This window comes from Festucalex cinctus, chromosome 5, assembly GCF_051991245.1.
Source record: "Festucalex cinctus isolate MCC-2025b chromosome 5, RoL_Fcin_1.0, whole genome shotgun sequence".
In the NCBI taxonomy this organism is placed as follows: Eukaryota; Metazoa; Chordata; class Actinopteri; order Syngnathiformes; family Syngnathidae; genus Festucalex; species Festucalex cinctus.
The window spans coordinates 3,684,671-3,703,572 of NC_135415.1; the positions used below are offsets into that span (position 1 = coordinate 3,684,671).

Below are 18,902 nucleotides of genomic sequence, written 5' to 3' on the forward strand. Positions count from 1 at the left end.
TATGTATGTTTGGTTAGGTCTGATGCCAGTGAACATTTTGAGTGGTGGAAAGTAAAAGAATATTCATAAATGACTTCGTGATCACACTGAGAATGAGTTTACAATTTTTGTAAAAATACCGTAAGTGGGGTATTTTTTTTTCATGCCTCAAGGGCTAGGTGGCGCTGCATATATAACTGAATGTTGTCATAGAGATAGCTTCAGGCCTTGACTATAAACATACATGTCAAGTTTGGGATTTTTTGGAGCATGTACTGGAGAGTTATTAAGCATATCATTTTTCATTGCGAAACACAAATTTTGATGCCCCGCCCTCATCATATAGTATTTAGAAAAGTCAAGATTTTTCTCCCTGTCGTTGGCTCAGGTCTTGACATAGCCCAGGTCAAGTCTGAAGTCAGTCGGATGAAACGTGTAGGAGAAGTGGGCAAAAGTATGCCCCCTGTAAATGTGCTAAAATCGTAAAAAATGGGACATTCAAAAATTCGTAGCTCACTTCCTGTTCATTTTAGCATATGGGTTCAAGAGACTTTTTTTGTAGGTCTTGGGCTCCCTCATACACCTAAAAAATTTTCGTAGATCTTGCTTAAATGTACAACCGGGGCTGCTTCATTAAAATTTTCTAGGGGGCGCTATTGAGTCATTTTTGTAAAAATAGCACAATCCAGGATAAAATATCGCTCATTTTGCCAGGCCAGATGTGTGTGCCAAGTTTCATGCGTTTCTGTGCCGGTGTAGGCCCTCAAAATTGGTGTTGTTTTCTTGGCGAACAGCGCTTAGCCACGCCTACAGCGATTCACGAAAAACTCACAAACTTCGTGTTGTGACATCATGAAGACCGAAACCCTCATCTGAGCAAATATGAGGTAGGTGCAGTTAATGTGGTTCGAGAAAAACATTGAAGAAAAATCGTAAGAAAAAAAATTGCCAGAAGGTGGCGCTATCAGTAAGATGAAATATAAGTTCGTAGATGTCTTAAGGGCTGGACTCTCATCAAATGTGTGAAATTTTGAGAAGATAGGATTACCTGGGTCAAGTAAATGCAGCTTTTATTGCCACGAAAAATTACCAGACTTTGCGGCACCGTAGCGGCCACGCCCTTTGGCGAAAAGTTACAATATTCGGTGTGGGGCATGATCAACATCTTAAGGCTTGTCTGACCAATTTTCAACTGGATCCCTTCAAAGAGCTTGGCACAGTAGCTAAAAACGTAAAGTATGACATTTATTGTCACCACTAGGTGGCGCTATATATATATAACAGAATTGTATCATATAGATGTTTTCAGGCCGTGACTATTAAGTTGCATGACAAGTTTGAGATTTTTTGGAGCTTGTTCATGGGAGTTATTCAACATTTTGTCTTTCTGGACAAATTAAATTTTAAAGGCAATATTTGATGCCCCGCCCCCGTCATATAGTATTCCAAAAAGTCAAGATATTTTGCCCAGTTGTTGTCTTGGGTCTTGAGATGATACATGGCAAGTTTGAAGTCAACTGGCTGAAAAATATTTGCAAAGGGGGAAAAAGTATGACCACAGTGAATGTGCCAAAATGGGCCAAAATTGGACATTCAAAAATTCATAGCTCACTTCCTGTACATTTTAGGAAATGGCTTCCACTGACTTTTTTTGTGCGTCTCGGGGTGCTACACGTGCCTGGCAATTTTCGTAGCTCTAGGTCAAACGGGCCGGGATTGGTTTTTATTTTTCTACGCTAGGGGGCGCTATAGAGTCGCATTGTTATGGCAACTCCATAATATCAAATTTTTCGCCGGGCCCGAAGAGACTGCAAAGTTTGGTGAGTTTTCGTAAATGTTTAGGCCCTCAAAAATGCGATCGTTTACGGAGAGGAGAGGAAGAAGAAGAAGAACTAGAGCTGCGAGCAGCTATAAAGGGCCCTCGTAGCCCGGGCCACGTTGGGGTACTTGCACGTTGGAAGCAGAATTTCTTTGACAATGCCATGATAAACCCTTACATTTGGATTTATTATTATTTTTATTTTTTTTGCCAGGTGTGATGAGTGTGTCAAGCTCAATGGGTTTTGGTGATAAGATCTGCAAAAATCAGCGTCTTTTTTTTATTTATAGGCAATGAGTTGCCCTGATTGCTATTTTTTGCAAAAGTACATTTACACATCATCGCTCGTACTCATTGCACAATGTTGCTTTTGTTGTCCATAGAGGCGATCAAAAAAAATGAAACTAAATAAAAAATTACATATGTTTGGATCGGTCTGATAGGGCGTCAGGTCACACACGTTTTCGTTCAGTTTCGCTCCACTACCAGGGGCACTAAATAATCTTTACTTCATAAAATAGATTTATCAGTAGTAAGTAAGAATCCGTGGAGTTCACCCTGTGAAAACCCGCCAATTTTGTGTTTTCGGTGGTGAAACCCCGGCACTATTTTGCGATGAGGCGCAGTGATCTCTGGTGTGGGCGTAGTGCCATTAGGTCGGTAGTGGTGTGATTTAGGTCACATGAGCCAATCAGGTAGCTGCTGCTTTCTCCTCACCATAGCAACCGCATAACAAAATGGCGACCACAACGTCGGAGAGCGAAAGGAGAAAAAAAGTTAGAAAGAAAGTAGTGAAAAAACTTGGTTCCCGTTCAGGTTTGCCCATCGCTTCAGCTGGCCCCGTTCTTCCAGCCATCTGCATCATTTGTAAAAATACATTTCAAAGTATACTCGTCTGGGATTGGAAGGCACACGGAAGAGGGATCATCTCGCCAAAGCAGAAACATTGTCAGCAGGTATGTGCTACACACACGCGTGCCCATTTCTGTTATTAATGTGACCGATATTTAGTATAGGGCTGAAAATAATTTTTTGCTAGTTTAAGTTTTAAGGCTATAGTTTATTAAAAAGGCGAGCTGCTGAATGATTTATCGAGTGAATCCAACAGTTGTTACCAAACTCGAGTTACCTGTGCCCATCAGAGTCATAATAGTCACAGCTACACACTCCCTTTTCCCCAAACTCTCTCTCATCAACCTCAACAAACACTTTACTTTACTTAAATCTGTGATGTGCATATACTGTAAAGAGGTGATGTGACAATAACACTTATAATGTAATTCTTTTTTGTCTAAAGGCGGGTTGGTTGCTGCAGGCCGCTGAGATGAAGAAAGACTGTTCCATTCTTCTGCATATTCAAGACAAAAGACTGTGTCACAATCAGAGATTACACAAGGTTCTTAAAGTCAACAGCAACAGAAACAGCAACCAGGGACGAACAAATATGAGTTGTTACATTGCACTATTTCATTGTCACTTTGCTAAAATTACACATTTAAAAAGTAAAGCATTGGTCAGCAATATGTCACTTGTATTCTGTTTACATTTCGAGACAGCATTAATTAGAAAGCATGACTCTGCACATATTAAGTTAGTGTGTGTGTGTTTTAGACAACCCAATGCTGAGAGCTACAAATTCTTTTTGTGAACAAGTAATCCGTCAAAGGATTATAGTTGACAAAGATGTGATGAGAATGGACAAGCTAAGGGGTTTGTGAACAGTGTTAATAAACACGGGGATCTTGATGCTTCAGACTACAGGTAACATATAAATCATTGAAACACATTTATGAAATCTATGGGGAGAGATTTGTCTAAAATCTCACTGTTTCAGAGAAAAATAGTTTGCTGACAAGCTCAATTTAAGTTAAAAATAAATAAATAAATAAAATTGAGTCTCTAAAAATTAAAACCAGTTGGTTGTTAATTATTACATGCAAATGTGTTTTTTTGTCTTCTGTATTTATAATTGTTCTTTGACCAAGAAAGTATATAGGCCTATAGGTATATTTGTATTTCTATCCAAATATACGATTATTCACTAGAATTTTCAGTAGGATATCCAAATACCAAAATATTCGATAGCTGCAGCACTAATAATACTAATTTTGAGTTGTGGCACGCCCACATGAGTTATTTTACCACACACCCATGTCAAAACTAGCTTACTGCACACACACTGCACCCCAACTTCAAATTTTTGCTAACGTCATAATAATAATAATAATAATAATAATAATAATAATAATAATAATAATATATTATAAATTTTGTTGGATCCAAAAGCAACTTACATAATTATAGTTTCATATGATTGTAATTGTCTTATTTTCAAATGTGTAAATATTTTCTTGATTTGAACAAAATATAATTGTTTAGAATAATCTTGATTTCAATTATTACCAAAATAATTGTGATGATTATTTTTTTCCATAATAGAGCAGCCCTAGTCTGATGTGAATATGTGTATCTTGTGCTCATCTTTCCCTTCAATTTTCTATTTCAGGCAGGATATACTGAAACGAAGATTGAGGTGTGATTTCCCCCAGCTGGTTTTTCACACCCCTTTCCAGCAACAACTCTGAAATGGTTTTTGTAGAGACATTAACAACAACTGACAAACTTTTAGACAGGGTACCTCACTCATCAGATACATCAACTACTGAGTCTACTGATGTAAGCCAAGAAAGTGACACTAACACATAGCTGGTACAACATCAGGTTGGAAAATCACAGGGCATACGAGGACACTTTAAAATGCAGGGCTGTAAAATCTATGTAAAATCTGCCATTTTGTTTGTTTCATTATCAAGATGTTAACTCTCCATTTTAACACTTTTCAAGCAAAAATAAAAATGTCTGTATTCCATTTTTCCACAACACAGACCTTTGTTAAATTGGTCTGCCAAAAAAAAAAAGAGAGCTGTTCCAATGAAGTTCCAAAGGTTTTATTGTGAATGCACATTTGATTTTTATTTTATTATTATTATTATTTTTATTAATATTTTTTGGGTAGGGGGTGGGGGGTATAAATGACATGCTGTGATGACACAATCTGATACTTTAATAAATATTCTATATGTTATAATAATCTGGGCTCTGAATGCATCTATTTCCATCTAGTCCATTTTGCCTTGTTCCAGGTTTGTGGTGCATGGTAGTATTTTTGGCCGATGTATGCTGCTTCTTGTGTACCTTTCATTACGTAATAGGTTGTGAATTGTTTTCATATATGAAACATAAACATAGCTAAATGTAACATCCGTGTGCTGGTTTCACTTCTAGTTGAAGCGTTTTTTTGGCACAAATTTAATATATTTAATTATCTAAATTCACATGATTGCACCAAACCACCAATACTTGTTTCTGATGTTAGGTACATGTATTTATAACATCTGGGAATGATTTTCTGTTGCCAAATTTAATGTAAGACGTTTTACAACCAAAAACTGCAGCACAAGATTTTAGTTTTTTGTTATTTACCTATATATGCATTTCTGGCTTGTGACAAAATTGGGGCAGGAAAACATTGGGTGAACTTTTAACCCAAAGTTCAGAAGGGTATTATCTATCAAAAAATGCATTGAACAAGTAGTGCCCAGACAGTGGAGCGAAACTCATTTTCTAGGCACTTTTTTGGGGTTCACCCCACGGCCTATGATGCCAGTGAACATATTTAGTAGAGATAGACCGATAATCGGTCGGGCCGATAATCGGGGCCGATATTTGACATATTGGTACATATCGGTATCGGTCTGTTTTATTAATCTGACGGCCGATATGAGCGATCCATTTAAAACTCCGTCTTTTCGCTTCGAATGCAGCCCAGAGCGTCTCTGTCTGTTATGGAGTCCAACTCCAGCAATGTAACGCCCATAGCAGCATTTGATTGGTTAGCCGTGCAAGAGCCAGAACCAATCAGTAGTGTATGCCTGTATCACAGTAGCCGGTCACACACGCACCCACGGACACAACGCGACAGACACATGCTTCGAAGGTACGTTAAAAGAGAAGAGACTCCGCCGATCGTTTCACCATGATAAGCTAAACACATTGAATTATGTTGTGTATTAAATGCACTATATGAATGGAGCTGCATTGCCTTGCATTGAATCCCCGCTAGCTAACAGTGGTGTGTTCAGCTTAGCATGTAGGCTAACACCCAGTAGCTAATTCGCTACTTGAACTACTCGGGGAGGGAATCACACACATTTTCACTTAATTAAGTAAATAATGTTTGTTAGAAAGGTTCCAAATATTAACAGTTGTCATTATTATATTGTCTAGTTCCATGTTAAGAGTAGAGTAATGTCATTATATTTACCTCTCGTGACGCACACATTGCATTCTGTGGTCACGTCCACTACTTGTTGCATAGCGGTTATTATGCAGTGAGATGCCACAGTGACACTAAATAGCGTTTAGTTACTTTATATTGTGTTTATTTGTCGCACTGGTTTGCCATTGTGTGCCTTAAGCTTCGACGTCGATTTGATTGACAGCTCGTTGTGCACCTCGTTAAAGTCCGCTCCGTAACTAATTAAGTGTCTCAAACACCGTTTAACTACACGAACGTGTTCTCTTCCGTATGTTTGGCATTAGTAGAGAAGTGCACTAAAGTATAGTGTGCTTATTTGCTCGTTTTGTCTCTCTTTTCACGTCATGTCTGCTGTGAGTTGGGACATTATGCTCTCAATGGATGCCACTAATATGTAACATCTACGGCCGTAGTCGGCTGCAATTAATGTTCAGTGATGTAATTTCGTTACGTGCCTCATACTTTGAATAATGAGCTCATGTTTGGTGTGTTGTATAACTTTCTCGTGTGTTAGTAACTATTCATGTGGACAGCTAAGACAGTGCTTGTTAATGTGAATTAGCAATGTTGCAGCCCAGTTATTATTTAGACAAGTACATCTGTGCCATTAAGTGATACAGTACAGTACAGTAGTGAGAGAATAGTGTGTCCATATACACACACACGTGTCTAGAAGTGTAAAACACATTAAACAGCAGAAAGTGGCAGCGGTCCACCGCAACAATGTCTGTTTAACCAAGTTATTCTTACTATTATTATAACCAAGTTATTTTACTCTACCTTTTTCTGCGTTGATTGGGGCATCCTAAGTGGCAGTAAACTACATGATGAAGTGTCTTTTGACAGTTCTCTTGTAGAGAGGAGTAGCATGATATTGCTGTTCTCGATTTAAGATCCTCAGCTTATCAAAACTGTCTATATGGTAACAATAACAATAATTATAATAAGGTCTACAAGAACTGTATGGTGTTCAGGGATGAATAGTTTTTCTCATGGATTTTTTTTTTTTTTTTTTTTTTTTTCCTGTAGTAATAAGTAATGCCACAGCTGATGCACATTTTGAATGACAGGGTTCCTCCTATTACTTCAAAATATAAAAATATAACATTTATAGAATAAAACTACAAGTATCCCAAATGCTATAAAAGGTAATGTCACATTGGCCCCCACATTTAACTCCCCCCGCCACCAACGTCTTATTGCAGATAGAAGGATGTAAAATGAAAAGTGCAGTGTGAGAATCCATTGTAAAGAACGGTTAGGGTTTGCATTATTCAAAAATTTGGTGCCAACATTTTAACTTTTACTGCAAATGAATATCGGCTTCAAATATCGGTTATCTGCCTCCTTGACTACCGATAATCGGAATCGGTATCGGCCCTGAAAAAAGCATATCGGTCTATCTCTAATATTTAGTGGTGGAAAGTAAAAGAATATTCATAAATGACTTAGTTATCACACTTACAATGAGTTTAAAATTTTTGTAAAAATACCGTAAGTGAGGCATTTTTTTTATGCCTCAAGGACTAGGTGGCGCTGTATTTATAACTGAATTTTGTCATAGAGATACCTTCAGGCCTTGACTATGAATATACATTTCAAGTATGGGATTTTTTGGAGCATGTACCTGGGAGTTATTAAGCATAGCCTTCATTCACGACATTGCTTTTAATGTCCATAGAGGCTATCAAAAATACATAAAACTAAATAACAAAAATATGTATGTTTGGTTAGGGCTGATGCCAGTGAACATTTTGAGTGGTGGAAAGTAAAAGAATATTCATAAATGACTTCGTGATCACACTGAGAATGAGTTTACAATTTTTGTAAAAATACCGTAAGTGGGGTATTTTTTTTTCATGCCTCAAGGGCTAGGTGGCGCTGCATATATAACTGAATGTTGTCATAGAGATAACTTCAGGCCTTGACTATAAACATACATGTCAAGTTTGGGATTTTTTGGAGCATGTACTGGAGAGTTATTAAGCATATCATTTTTCATTGCGAAACACAAATTTTGATGCCCCGCCCTCATCATATAGTATTTAGAAAAGTCAAGATTTTTCTCCCTGTCGTTGGCTCAGGTCTTGACATAGCCCAGGTCAAGTCTGAAGTCAGTCGGATGAAACGTGTAGGAGAAGTGGGCAAAAGTATGCCCCCTGTAAATGTGCTAAAATCGTAAAAAATGGGACATTCAAAAATTCGTAGCTCACTTCCTGTTCATTTTAGCATATGGGTTCAAGAGACTTTTTTGTAGGTCTTGGGCTCCCTCATACACCTAAAAAATTTTCGTAGATCTTGCTTAAATGTACAACCGGGGCTGCTTCATTAAAATTTTCTAGGGGGCGCTATTGAGTCATTTTTGTAAAAATAGCACAATCCAGGATAAAATATCGCTCATTTTGCCAGGCCAGATGTGTGTGCCAAGTTTCATGCGTTTCTGTGCCGGTGTAGGCCCTCAAAATTGGTGTTGTTTTCTTGTTTTCTTTCTTGGCGAACAGCGCTTAGCCACGCCTACAGCGATTCACGAAAAACTCACAAACTTCGTGTTGTGACATCATGAAGACCGAAACCCTCATCTGAGCAAATATGAGGTAGGTGCAGTTAATGTGGTTAGAGAAAAACATTGAAGAAAAATCGTAAGAAAAAAAATTGCCAGAAGGTGGCGCTATCAGTAAGATGAAATATAAGTTCGTAGATGTCTTAAGGGCTGGACTCTCATCAAATGTGTGAAATTTTGAGAAGATAGGATTACCTGGGTCAAGTAAATGCAGCTTTTATTGCCACGAAAAATTACCAGACTTTGCGGCACCGTAGCGGCCACGCCCTTTGGCGAAAAGTTACAATATTCGGTGTGGGGCATGATCAACATCTTAAGGCTTGTCTGACCAATTTTCAACTGGATCCCTTCAAAGAGCTTGGCACAGTAGCTAAAAACGTAAAGTATGACATTTATTGTCACCACTAGGTGGCGCTATATATATATAACAGAATTGTATCATATAGATGTTTTCAGGCCGTGACTATTAAGTTGCATGACAAGTTTGAGATTTTTTGGAGCTTGTTCATGGGAGTTATTCAACATTTTGTCTTTCTGGACAAATTAAATTTTAAAGGCAATATTTGATGCCCCGCCCCCGTCATATAGTATTCCAAAAAGTCAAGATATTTTGCCCAGTTGTTGTCTTGGGTCTTGAGATGATACATGGCAAGTTTGAAGTCAACTGGCTGAAAAATATTTGCAAAGGGGGAAAAAGTATGACCACAGTGAATGTGCCAAAATGGGCCAAAATTGGACATTCAAAAATTCATAGCTCACTTCCTGTACATTTTAGGAAATGGCTTCCACTGACTTTTTTTGTGCGTCTCGGGGTGCTACACGTGCCTGGCAATTTTCGTAGCTCTAGGTCAAACGGGCCGGGATTGGTTTTTATTTTTCTACGCTAGGGGGCGCTATAGAGTCGCATTGTTATGGCAACTCCATAATATCAAATTTTTCGCCGGGCCCGAAGAGACTGCAAAGTTTGGTGAGTTTTCGTAAATGTTTAGGCCCTCAAAAATGCGATCGTTTACGGAGAGGAGAGGAAGAAGAAGAAGAACTAGAGCTGCGAGCAGCTATAAAGGGCCCTCGTAGCCCGGGCCACGTTGGGGTACTTGCACGTTGGAAGCAGAATTTCTTTGACAATGCCATGATAAACCCTTACATTTGGATTTATTATTATTTTTATTTTTTTGCCAGGTGTGATGAGTGTGTCAAGCTCAATGGGTTTTGGTGATAAGATCTGCAAAAATCAGCGTCTTTTTTTTATTTATAGGCAATGAGTTGCCCTGATTGCTATTTTTTGCAAAAGTACATTTACACATCATCGCTCGTACTCATTGCACAATGTTGCTTTTGTTGTCCATAGAGGCGATCAAAAAAAATGAAACTAAATAAAAAATTACATATGTTTGGATCGGTCTGATAGGGCGTCAGGTCACACACGTTTTCGTTCAGTTTCGCTCCACTACCAGGGGCACTAAATAATCTTTACTTCATAAAATAGATTTATCAGTAGTAAGTAAGAATCCGTGGAGTTCACCCTGTGAAAACCCGCCAATTTTGTGTTTTCGGTGGTGAAACCCCGGCACTATTTTGCGATGAGGCGCAGTGATCTCTGGTGTGGGCGTAGTGCCATTAGGTCGGTAGTGGTGTGATTTAGGTCACATGAGCCAATCAGGTAGCTGCTGCTTTCTCCTCACCATAGCAACCGCATAACAAAATGGCGACCACAACGTCGGAGAGCGAAAGGAGAAAAAAAGTTAGAAAGAAAGTAGTGAAAAAACTTGGTTCCCGTTCAGGTTTGCCCATCGCTTCAGCTGGCCCCGTTCTTCCAGCCATCTGCATCATTTGTAAAAATACATTTCAAAGTATACTCGTCTGGGATTGGAAGGCACACGGAAGAGGGATCATCTCGCCAAAGCAGAAACATTGTCAGCAGGTATGTGCTACACACACGCGTGCCCATTTCTGTTATTAATGTGACCGATATTTAGTATAGGGCTGAAAATAATTTTTTGCTAGTTTAAGTTTTAAGGCTATAGTTTATTAAAAAGGCGAGCTGCTGAATGATTTATCGAGTGAATCCAACAGTTGTTACCAAACTCGAGTTACCTGTGCCCATCAGTCATAATAGTCACAGCTACACACTCCCTTTTCCCCAAACTCTCTCTCATCAACCTCAACAAACACTTTACTTTACTTAAATCTGTGATGTGCATATACTGTAAAGAGGTGATGTGACAATAACACTTATAATGTAATTCTTTTTTGTCTAAAGGCGGGTTGGTTGCTGCAGGCCGCTGAGATGAAGAAAGACTGTTCCATTCTTCTGCATATTCAAGACAAAAGACTGTCACAATCAGAGATTACACAAGGTTCTTAAAGTCAACAGCAACAGAAACAGCAACCAGGGACGAACAAATGTGAGTTGTTACATTGCACTATTTCATTGTCACTTTGCTAAAATTACACATTTCAAAAGTAAAGCATTGGTCAGCAATATGTCACTTGTATTGTTTACATTTCGAGACAGCATTAATTAGAAAGCATGACTCTGCACATATTAAGTGAGTGTGTGTGTGTTTTAGACAACCCAATGCTGAGAGCTACAAATTCTTTTTGTGAACAAGTAATCCGTCAAAGGATTATAGTTGACAAAGATGTGATGAGAATGGACAAGCTAAGGGGTTTGTGAACAGTGTTAATAAACACGGGGATCTTGATGCTTCAGACTACAGGTAACATATAAATCATTGAAACACATTTATGAAATCTATGGGGAGAGATTTGTCTAAAATCTCACTGTTTCAGAGAAAAATAGTTTGCTGACAAGCTCAATTTAAGTTAAAAATAAATAAATAAATAAAATTGATTCTCTAAAAATGAAAACCAGTTGGTTGTTAATTATTACATGCAAATGTGTTTTTTTGTCTTCTGTATTTATAATTGTTCTTTGACCAAGAAAGTATATAGGCCTATAGGTATATTTGTATTTCTATCCAAATATACGATTATTCACTAGAATTTTCAGTAGGATATCCAAATACCAAAATATTCGATAGCTGCAGCACTAATAATACTAATTTTGAGTTGTGGCACGCCCACATGAGTTATTTTACCACACACCCATGTCAAAACTAGCTTACTGCACACACACTGCACCCCAACTTCAAATTTTTGCTAACGTCATAATAATAATAATAATAATAATAATAATAATAATAATAATAATAATAATAATATATTATAAATTTTGTTGGATCCAAAAGCAACTTACATAATTATAGTTTCATATGATTGTAATTGTCTTATTTTCAAATGTGTAAATATTTTCTTGATTTGAACAAAATATAATTGTTTAGAATAATCTTGATTTCAATTATTACCAAAATAATTGTGATGATTATTTTTTTCCATAATAGAGCAGCCCTAGTCTGATGTGAATATGTGTATCTTGTGCTCATCTTTCCCTTCAATTTTCTATTTCAGGCAGGATATACTGAAACGAAGATTGAGGTGTGATTTCCCCCAGCTGGTTTTTCACACCCCTTTCCAGCAACAACTCTGAAATGGTTTTTGTAGAGACATTAACAACAACTGACAAACTTTTAGACAGGGTACCTCACTCATCAGATACATCAACTACTGAGTCTACTGATGTAAGCCAAGAAAGTGACACTAACACATAGCTGGTACAACATCAGGTTGGAAAATCACAGGGCATACGAGGACACTTTAAAATGCAGGGCTGTAAAATCTATGTAAAATCTGCCATTTTGTTTGTTTCATTATCAAGATGTTAACTCTCCATTTTAACACTTTTCAAGCAAAAATAAAAATGTCTGTATTCCATTTTTCCACAACACAGACCTTTGTTAAATTGGTCTGCCAAAAAAAAAAAGAGAGCTGTTCCAATGAAGTTCCAAAGGTTTTATTGTGAATGCACATTTGATTTTTATTTTATTATTATTATTATTTTTATTAATATTTTTTGGGTAGGGGGTGGGGGGTATAAATGACATGCTGTGATGACACAATCTGATACTTTAATAAATATTCTATATGTTATAATAATCTGGGCTCTGAATGCATCTATTTCCATCTAGTCCATTTTGCCTTGTTCCAGGTTTGTGGTGCATGGTAGTATTTTTGGCCGATGTATGCTGCTTCTTGTGTACCTTTCATTACGTAATAGGTTGTGAATTGTTTTCATATATGAAACATAAACATAGCTAAATGTAACATCCGTGTGCTGGTTTCACTTCTAGTTGAAGCGTTTTTTTGGCACAAATTTAATATATTTAATTATCTAAATTCACATGATTGCACCAAACCACCAATACTTGTTTCTGATGTTAGGTACATGTATTTATAACATCTGGGAATGATTTTCTGTTGCCAAATTTAATGTAAGACGTTTTACAACCAAAAACTGCAGCACAAGATTTTAGTTTTTTGTTATTTACCTATATATGCATTTCTGGCTTGTGACAAAATTGGGGCAGGAAAACATTGGGTGAACTTTTAACCCAAAGTTCAGAAGGGTATTATCTATCAAAAAATGCATTGAACAAGTAGTGCCCAGACAGTGGAGCGAAACTCATTTTCTAGGCACTTTTTTGGGGTTCACCCCACGGCCTATGATGCCAGTGAACATATTTAGTAGAGATAGACCGATAATCGGTCGGGCCGATAATCGGGGCCGATATTTGACATATTGGTACATATCGGTATCGGTCTGTTTTATTAATCTGACGGCCGATATGAGCGATCCATTTAAAACTCCGTCTTTTCGCTTCGAATGCAGCCCAGAGCGTCTCTGTCTGTTATGGAGTCCAACTCCAGCAATGTAACGCCCATAGCAGCATTTGATTGGTTAGCCGTGCAAGAGCCAGAACCAATCAGTAGTGTATGCCTGTATCACAGTAGCCGGTCACACACGCACCCACGGACACAACGCGACAGACACATGCTTCGAAGGTACGTTAAAAGAGAAGAGACTCCGCCGATCGTTTCACCATGATAAGCTAAACACATTGAATTATGTTGTGTATTAAATGCACTATATGAATGGAGCTGCATTGCCTTGCATTGAATCCCCGCTAGCTAACAGTGGTGTGTTCAGCTTAGCATGTAGGCTAACACCCAGTAGCTAATTCGCTACTTGAACTACTCGGGGAGGGAATCACACACATTTTCACTTAATTAAGTAAATAATGTTTGTTAGAAAGGTTCCAAATATTAACAGTTGTCATTATTATATTGTCTAGTTCCATGTTAAGAGTAGAGTAATGTCATTATATTTACCTCTCGTGACGCACACATTGCATTCTGTGGTCACGTCCACTACTTGTTGCATAGCGGTTATTATGCAGTGAGATGCCACAGTGACACTAAATAGCGTTTAGTTACTTTATATTGTGTTTATTTGTCGCACTGGTTTGCCATTGTGTGCCTTAAGCTTCGACGTCGATTTGATTGACAGCTCGTTGTGCACCTCGTTAAAGTCCGCTCCGTAACTAATTAAGTGTCTCAAACACCGTTTAACTACACGAACGTGTTCTCTTCCGTATGTTTGGCATTAGTAGAGAAGTGCACTAAAGTATAGTGTGCTTATTTGCTCGTTTTGTCTCTCTTTTCACGTCATGTCTGCTGTGAGTTGGGACATTATGCTCTCAATGGATGCCACTAATATGTAACATCTACGGCCGTAGTCGGCTGCAATTAATGTTCAGTGATGTAATTTCGTTACGTGCCTCATACTTTGAATAATGAGCTCATGTTTGGTGTGTTGTATAACTTTCTCGTGTGTTAGTAACTATTCATGTGGACAGCTAAGACAGTGCTTGTTAATGTGAATTAGCAATGTTGCAGCCCAGTTATTATTTAGACAAGTACATCTGTGCCATTAAGTGATACAGTACAGTACAGTAGTGAGAGAATAGTGTGTCCATATACACACACACGTGTCTAGAAGTGTAAAACACATTAAACAGCAGAAAGTGGCAGCGGTCCACCGCAACAATGTCTGTTTAACCAAGTTATTCTTACTATTATTATAACCAAGTTATTTTACTCTACCTTTTTCTGCGTTGATTGGGGCATCCTACGTGGCAGTAAACTACATGATGAAGTGTCTTTTGACAGTTCTCTTGTAGAGAGGAGTAGCATGATATTGCTGTTCTCGATTTAAGATCCTCAGCTTATCAAAACTGTCTATATGGTAACAATAACAATAATTATAATAAGGTCTACAAGAACTGTATGGTGTTCAGGGATGAATAGTTTTTCTCATGGATTTTTTTTTTTTTTTTTTTTTTTTTTCCTGTAGTAATAAGTAATGCCACAGCTGATGCACATTTTGAATGACAGGGTTCCTCCTATTACTTCAAAATATAAAAATATAACATTTATAGAATAAAACTACAAGTATCCCAAATGCTATAAAAGGTAATGTCACATTGGCCCCCACATTTAACTCCCCCCGCCACCAACGTCTTATTGCAGATAGAAGGATGTAAAATGAAAAGTGCAGTGTGAGAATCCATTGTAAAGAACGGTTAGGGTTTGCATTATTCAAAAATTTGGTGCCAACATTTTAACTTTTACTGCAAATGAATATCGGCTTCAAATATCGGTTATCTGCCTCCTTGACTACCGATAATCGGAATCGGTATCGGCCCTGAAAAAAGCATATCGGTCTATCTCTAATATTTAGTGGTGGAAAGTAAAAGAATATTCATAAATGACTTAGTTATCACACTTACAATGAGTTTAAAATTTTTGTAAAAATACCGTAAGTGAGGCATTTTTTTTATGCCTCAAGGACGAGGTGGCGCTGTATTTATAACTGAATTTTGTCATAGAGATACCTTCAGGCCTTGACTATGAATATACATTTCAAGTATGGGATTTTTTGGAGCATGTACCTGGGAGTTATTAAGCATAGCCTTCATTCACGACATTGCTTTTAATGTCCATAGAGGCTATCAAAAATACATAAAACTAAATAACAAAAATATGTATGTTTGGTTAGGGCTGATGCCAGTGAACATTTTGAGTGGTGGAAAGTAAAAGAATATTCATAAATGACTTCGTGATCACACTGAGAATGAGTTTACAATTTTTGTAAAAATACCGTAAGTGGGGTATTTTTTTTTCATGCCTCAAGGGCTAGGTGGCGCTGCATATATAACTGAATGTTGTCATAGAGATAACTTCAGGCCTTGACTATAAACATACATGTCAAGTTTGGGATTTTTTGGAGCATGTACTGGAGAGTTATTAAGCATATCATTTTTCATTGCGAAACACAAATTTTGATGCCCCGCCCTCATCATATAGTATTTAGAAAAGTCAAGATTTTTCTCCCTGTCGTTGGCTCAGGTCTTGACATAGCCCAGGTCAAGTCTGAAGTCAGTCGGATGAAACGTGTAGGAGAAGTGGGCAAAAGTATGCCCCCTGTAAATGTGCTAAAATCGTAAAAAATGGGACATTCAAAAATTCGTAGCTCACTTCCTGTTCATTTTAGCATATGGGTTCAAGAGACTTTTTTGTAGGTCTTGGGCTCCCTCATACACCTAAAAATTTTTCGTAGATCTTGCTTAAATGTACAACCGGGGCTGCTTCATTAAAATTTTCTAGGGGGCGCTATTGAGTCATTTTTGTAAAAATAGCACAATCCAGGATAAAATATCGCTCATTTTGCCAGGCCAGATGTGTGTGCCAAGTTTCATGAGTTTCTGTGCATGTTTAGACCCTCAAAACTGGCGTTGTTTTCTTGGCGAACAGTGCTTAGCCACGCCCACAGCAATTCACGAAAACTCACAAACTTCGTGTTGTGACATCATGAAGGCCGAAACCCTCATCTGAGCAAATATGAGGTAGGTCCAGTTGACGTGTTTGGAGAAAAACGTAGAAGAAAATTCGTAAGAAAAAAAATTGCCACTAGGTGGCGCTATCAAGTTAGATGAAATATAAGTCAGTAGATGTCTTTAGGGCTGGACTCTCATCAAATGTGTGAAATTTTGAGAAGATAGGATCATCTCGGTCAAGTTAATACAGCTTTTATTTTCACGAAAAATCTTCAGACTTTGCGTCACCGTAGCGGCCACGCCCTTTGGCGAAAAGTTACAATATTCGGTGTGGGGCATGATCAACATGTTAAGGCTTTTCTGACCAATTTTCAAATGGATCCCTTCAACAAGCTCAGCACAGTAGCTAAAAACGTAAAGTATGACATTTATTGTAACCACTAGGTGGCGCTATATGTATAACTGAATTTTATCATATAGATGTTTTCAGGCCGTGACTATTACGTTGCCTGAGAAGTTTGAGATTTTTTGGAGCTTGAACATGGGAGTTATTAAGCATTTGCTCTTTCTGGACAAATGAAATTTTAAAGGCAATATTTGATGCCCCGCCCCCATCATATAGTATTTCGAAAAGGCAAGACTTTTTGCCCAGTTGTTCTCTCAGGTCTTGAGATGATAAATGCCAAGTTTGAAGTCAATTGGATGAAAAATTTTTGCAAAGGGGGAAAAAGCATGACCACAGTGAATGTGCCAAAATAGGCCAAAATTGGACATAAAAAAATTCATAGCTCATTTCCTGTACATTCTAGCTACATGGTCCCAATAGACTTTTTTGTGCGTCTCGGGGTGCTACACGTGCCTGCCCATTTTTGTTGCTCTAGCTCAAATGTGCCGGGCTTGGTTATTATTTTTCTATGCTAGGGGGCGCTATAGAGTCGCGTTGTTATGACGACTTCATAATATCAAATTTTTCGCCGGGCCTGAGGAGTGTGCAAAGTTTGGTGAGTTTTCGTGAATGTTTAGGTCCTCAAAAATGCGATCGTTTACGGAGAAGAATAATAATAATAATAATAATAATGATAATTCGAACGAAAAACAATAGGGACCTCGCAGCGGTCGCTGCTCGGGCCCCAATAATAATAATAATAATTTTTACAAAAACAATAGGGACCTCGCAGCGGTCGCTGCTCGGGCCCTAACTAGAGCTGCGAGCAGCTATAAAGGGCCCTCGCAGCCCGGGCCACGTTGGAGTCCTTGCACGTTGGGGTACTTGCACGTTAGGGTACTGGCACGTTGGGGTACTGGCACGTTGGGGTACTGGCATATTGGAAGCAAAATTTCTTTGAAAATGGCATAATAAACGTTTACATGTAGAATATTTTTTTTGCCAGTGTGTGTCAAGCTCAACGGGTTTTGGTGATTGTTAAGACCTGCAAAAATCAGCGTCCTTTTTTATTTTTAGGCAATGAGTTGCCCTGATTGGTATTTTTTGTAAAAGTGTATATATACATCATCGCTCGTTGTACTCATTGCACAATGTTACTTTTATTGTCCAAAGGGGCAATCAAAAATGAATAAAACAAAATGGAAACGTACATACGTTTGGATCGGTGTGAAGCCAGTGAACAATTTGAGTGGAGTTATTAAGCATATCCTTCATTCACGATATTGCTTTTAATGTCCACAGAGGCTATCAAAAATAAATAAATATATATATATATGTTTGGATAAGTCTGATGCCAGTGAACATTTTGAGTGGTGGAAACTAAAAGAATATTCATAAATGACTTAGTTATCACACTTAGAATGAGTTTACATTTTTTGTACAAAATACCGTATGTGGGGTATTTTTTTTTTATGCCTCAAGGGCTAGGTGGCGCTGCATATATAACTGAATGTTGTGATAGAGATAGCTTCAGGCCTTGACGATTAACATACATGTCAAGTTTGGGATTTTTTGGAGCATGTACCGGGGAGTTATTAAGCATATCCTTTTTCAGTGTGAAACACAAATTTTGATGCCCCGCCTTCATCATATAGTATTTCGAAAGGTCAAGATTTTTCCCCCTGTCGTTGGCTCAGGCGGCCACGCCCTTTGGCGAAAAGTTACAATATTCGGTGTGGGGCATGATCAACATCTTAAGGCTTTTCTGACCAATTTTCAACTGGATCCCTTCAACGAGCTCAGCGCAGTAGCTAAAAACGTAAAGTATGACATTTATTGTTACCACTAGGTGGCGCTATATGTATAACTGAATTTTATCATATAGATGTTTTCAGGCCGTGACTATTACATTGCCTGAGAAGTTTGAGATTTTTTGGAGCTTGAACATGGGAGTTATTAAGCATTTGCTCTTTCTGGACAAATGAAATTTTAAAGGCAATATTTGATGCCCCGCCCCCATCATATAGTATTTCGAAAAGGCAAGA

General features: G+C 38.0%; 1 protein-coding gene and 2 long non-coding RNA genes across 4 annotated transcripts in view; 2 read left to right on the forward strand and 1 right to left on the reverse strand.

Moving 5' to 3' along the window:
• LOC144018918 (Golgi phosphoprotein 3-like) overlaps positions 1-18,902 on the reverse strand; it is a 67,923-nt gene that overhangs the window by 6,934 nt on the left and 42,087 nt on the right. The gene's annotated exons all lie outside the window — the stretch shown is intronic.
• Positions 1,553-4,889, forward strand: LOC144019574 (uncharacterized). The gene is made up of 2 exons (XR_013283714.1): positions 1,553-2,754; positions 3,096-4,889. It is a non-coding gene; the product is annotated as an uncharacterized LOC144019574 (long non-coding RNA).
• Positions 9,928-12,732, forward strand: LOC144019573 (uncharacterized). Of its 2 annotated transcripts, none has more exons than XR_013283711.1 (3): positions 9,928-10,597; positions 10,937-11,081; positions 11,247-12,732. It is a non-coding gene; the product is annotated as an uncharacterized LOC144019573 (long non-coding RNA). The 2 variants fall into 2 exon arrangements; XR_013283712.1 differs by having other exon boundaries at positions 9,937-10,597; positions 12,148-12,732.